Source organism: Phascolarctos cinereus, unplaced genomic scaffold (assembly GCF_003287225.1).
Source record: "Phascolarctos cinereus isolate Bilbo 61053 unplaced genomic scaffold, phaCin_HiC Scaffold_2;HRSCAF=192, whole genome shotgun sequence".
Classification (NCBI taxonomy): Eukaryota; Metazoa; Chordata; class Mammalia; order Diprotodontia; family Phascolarctidae; genus Phascolarctos; species Phascolarctos cinereus.
In genome coordinates, this window is record NW_027555625.1 from 198,782,640 (window position 1) to 198,787,413 (window position 4,774).

The 4,774-nt window shown below is 41.5% G+C and overlaps 1 pseudogene; it reads left to right on the plus strand.

Annotated features, from left to right (window-relative positions):
• The first annotated feature begins 415 nt into the window (after nucleotides 1-415).
• LOC110212679 (mesoderm induction early response protein 1 pseudogene) lies at nucleotides 416-2,348 on the plus strand (annotated as a pseudogene).
• Nucleotides 2,349-4,774: the final 2,426 nt, after the last annotated feature.

Below are 4,774 nucleotides of genomic sequence, written 5' to 3' on the forward strand. Positions count from 1 at the left end.
CTAAATCCAAACTTCACAGAACAAATCCCCCTTGAGAAAAAGATTGTTCTATAAAACTTGAACTCAATCAAAGAGCTGCACTTGTAGGTTCCCCACCCCTGGGCTAGAATATTATATTTGAAGGCAGGAAGATACTAGTTAAAATTCTGCCTCAAACACTTACTAGCTGTGTGACCCTGGGCAAGTCACTTAACCTCCATTTGCTTTAACCCACTGAAGAAGGAAATGGCAAACCACCTCAGTATCTTTGCCAAGAAAACTCCATGAACAATTTGAGCTATTTAAAAGCCGTATGTGCTGCGGATCATCCAGGCACTTTCATAGCTAAAGAATTTCAAGATATCGAGGAGCCATAAGAGAGGGGAGGAGGGGGAGAGGCGGGGAGCCGCGGGAGCCGAGGTCTAGAGGGGCCGTGCGGCCAAGCCCGGGGCTACCCCCACGTCCCGGGAGGCGCCCAGCGTGCAGGCCCAGCCCATGGTGTGGTGGCCCACTTCTCCCAGTGCCTGGCTGAATTTCGGGCGTGGTTAAGAATCAACTGGCTGTGGTTCAACCCCGACAAACCGGAAGTGATGCTGCCTTCTGTTGCGTCTTCAAGCCCAGGAGGTTCAGCAACATCAGATGACCATGAATTTGATCCATCAGCTGACATGCTGGTTCATGATTTTGATGATGAACGGACATTAGAAGAGGAAGAAATGATGGAAGTAGAAACAAACTTCAGTTCTGAAATAGAGGATCTTGCAAGGGAAGGTGATATGCCAATTCACAAGCTCCTCAGCCTTTATGGCTATGATAGCGCCGTTCAGCTGCCTGAGGAAGAGGAGGAGGAGAAGGAGGAAGGGGAAGATGATGAAGATGTCGACAATGATAACAAGAGTGGTTGTAGTGGAGAAGACAAAGATAACATAAAGGATTCATCAGGCCAGGAAGATGAAACTCAGTCGTCCAATGATGACCCAGCACAGTCTGTGGCTTCTCAGGATGCCCAAGAAATAATCTGCCCATGTTGATGTAAATATTTTGATACAAACCGTGAAATAGAAGAAGAGTCTGAAGAAGACGAGGACTATATTCCATCAGAAGACTGGAAAAAGGAAATTATGGTGGGTTCCGTATTTCAAGCTGAAATTCCAGTTGGCATTTGCAAATACAAGGAGAATGAAAAAGTATATGAAAATGATAACCAGCTTCTGTGGAACCCTGATTACTTGTTGGAAGATAAAGTGATTGAATTTCTTAATGAAGCATCCAGATGAACAGGAGATGAGAAAGGGGTAGGTAGAAGCAATTCCTGAAGGTTGTCACATAAAAGACAATGAGCAGGCCCTCTATGAATTGGTGAAATGCAATTTTGATACAGAAGCCCTCAGAAGATTAAGGTTTAATGTGAAAGCAGATAGAGAAGAACTGACTGTTTGGACAGAGGAAGAGTGCAGGAATTTTGAACAAGGCCTGAAAACGTATGGGAAGGATTTTCATTTAATTCAAGCTAACAAGGTCTGAACGAGGTCCGTTGGGGAGTGCGTCGCATTTTATTACATGTGGAAAAAATCTGAACGTTACGATTTCTTTGCTCAGCAAACACGGTTTGGAAAAAAAAAATACAATCTGCATCCTGGTGTGACGGATTACATGGACCGGCTCTTCGATGAAAGTGAAAGTGCTGCCTCCAGCAGGGCCCCATCTCCTCCCCCAACAGCCTCCAACAGCAGCGCCAGCCAATCAGAGAAGAAAGATGGAGCGAGTAACAGTACTCAGAATAGCATAGCCTCTAACGGCCCCGGGGAAGTCTCTGGCAAGGATGAAGTCAGAGTTGAAAGGTTGCGCATGAATGGGCCCACTGGTGGGAACAAGAAGCCCGTCCATGCAGACGCGGATACGAATGGCTATGATGCTGACAGCCTGCCTGGCGACATCAAGCTCGCTCACGGAGCAGCCAAGAATGAAAATTATCAGGATGATAGAAATGAGAGGCCCACCAAGAGGCAAAGGGTTAACATCAATGGCAGAGAAAGCCCAGGCTCTTCAGAGTTTTTCCAGGAAGCAATCTCACACGGGAAATTTGAAGAACTGGAAAACTTAGATGACTAGATATGAGGGCTGTTTTTTTATTCTTTGGAGTAATTTCTGGTGTGACTACAATTTTCAGGGTTGATGGGTTACTTTAAGTTGATTTCCTTGAAGCACTCAGTTGAAATCTGACATTTTTAAATTGGATTTTAATTTTAGGTGACAGTTTGTATATTTCTGCCTTTAGCAGAATTTTTTACTGCAGCTATTTTAAAGACCCTTTTAAATATTGAGAACTGCGATAGTCAATGAAGGCTGTACATTCATCTTTAACAGCAGAGAATCCTGTTACAGAATTTTAGAGGCATATTTTAATAACAAACCCTGTTATTGTGAGTTTGAGGTTTGGTAGGGGGAGGTAGGGGTGGGATATGTGGAAACTGAGGAAGGTTGGTTTGTATTTAATTTGAAAATCTTCTGCTTAACATCAGTTTTTCTGCTGTTTTTTTTAAATGTCTATTAGGCCAGGAAATAGACATTACCATTTTTCTCTCCATACAAATTGGGTGTCATATTATTGAGGAAACCCTTATGAATCCTGAAAGTTATGCTAGCATGATTTTTTTATATATAGAAGTTAAAAAATAAACCAAGTCAGGTTTGTGTATGTACAATTGTTGACATCAGTGATGTCTTTCATATTCTTATCTGGGCTTAAGAAATACATGCTATATTTTTCAAAAAAAAGAATTTCAAAATATCTCCAGACAAATAACTGAGAGAGGTCTCTATCCTCTAAGAGACTGCAGTATAGTTGGGAAGAAAGGGCATGCAAACATGACTAGTGATGTTGTTTCCTACCAATAACTGGTTGTATGATTTGGGGAATTCATTTAAACTCTCTGTGGTGCTTCAGTTTCCTGATCTTTAAAATGAAGGAATTGGCCTAAATGATATCTAAGGTGCCCTCCAGATTTGAAAGTCAATGACTGTAGTGGAAAGCGTCAGAGGGAAACTTTAGTAAAGGATGGGAAAACACCATCTTCAATACATACATTTTATAATAACTGAATTTTGCAGTTAAGCAGGACCTCAGAGAATAACTAGCCAAATTTCCCAGGCATGGTAGCAATCCCATCTACAATATTCCTGGCAGGGGCTTCATCAAGCCTCTGCTTGAGTATTTCTTGTTATAAGTAATTCATTATCTCCTGAGGCAACTCATTCCACTTTTGGAATGCTCTGCTTGTTAGAGAAACCTTTCCTCTTACTGAACCTAATTCTTGTCTTCCTTGTAATTTCTGCCCATTGTTCCGACTTCTCTCCTTAAGTACTAACACAGGATAAGTCTAATACCTTTATCATATGATAGAGCTTAAAAATAAAAATCAAACAACTATCAGAACCCTTTTCTCCTGTCCTCTCTTCTTCCAATTCCTTGACTGTTCTCTAAGCAGAAACAAAGTTAGGATTATTTTCCATTTTTTAAAGAGTAGGTCACCTCTTTATAGTTAGCTATTTTCATTTATGAACCTATACCAACAATATTGCATATTAGAGAGAGTTGACCTCTGAGTTAGGATGATCTGTGTCCAAATCTTGCCTCTAACACATTGGTTCTATGACCCTAAACAAGTGCCTGGCACCATAGGCTCTTAATAATTGCTGATTGATTGATTGACTTAATCTGCCTATGTCCCCAGGTATCTATGTTGCTGTTGTGGTGGTGGTGGTGGTCCCACTTTTTTTTGTGAGGCGGTTGGGGTTAGGTGACTTGCCCATGGTCACACAGCTAGTAAGTGTCAAGTGTTTGGTGTGAGGCAGTATTTGAACTCAGATCCTCTTGACTTCAGGGCTGGTGCTCTATCCACTGCCCCGGTCCTCCATTTTTGAAAAGGACCAATGATATCACAGGGTGATGATTTGTGTGTAAACCGGATTGAAGTGAGGCAGAGTTGCACAAAGTTATCAGCCTCACCCTCTCTTCCAGAAAAATTGAAATCCAGTAGCAGGATGAAAAGTCAAGGCTACTGGCAATGCCCAGGTTGCAGTCAACGATCAGGCCCCTATGACCACAAATCACAAAGCAGTTATAGATCTGTATTTATAATGGAAACTTCTCCACCAAGAGCTCCCTATACCAATGAAATCAAACAAAATGATATTTGCAAAGTACTTAGCACAATGTCTGGCAGGTAGTAGGCACTACATAAATACTAACCCCCACCCCCACCCCACCCCCGACAACTTCCTCCTTCCGAAACAGCAGCCAGTTATATTTATTTGTTAAAAAGCACTGGATTAAAATTTGCCTTAAAACTATTAACTTTAATCCTTTCAAATTAGAAGATAAACTTTGACAGATGTATATATACGGTTTCGATGATGTAGGCATTTCCTTCAGTGAGGAAGAACTGATTATTCCATTCCTTACTAGATTGCCAACGTGAACTGCTGTGACCAAAAATTCAAACCAATCAAATCAACAAACATTTATTAAACACTTTTTTATGTACCACACATGCCAACAAACAAAATTACATGGTATCTAACCTTTTAGAAAATGGGTTCTCTTGAAAAGAATGTTTGTTAAGGATACAGAGGCTGGTATTTGCAGTCTTGTGCTTCGTAGGCCTAGCCTTTCAGAGTTCAGGGTCTCCTGCACCCCTTAAAGAGGCATAGAAGAAGGATGTAATTAGATAGGGTAAATGGTTGTGCATTGGTAATGCCAATACAGTGCAGAGGGGCAAATTGTGAGAACGTA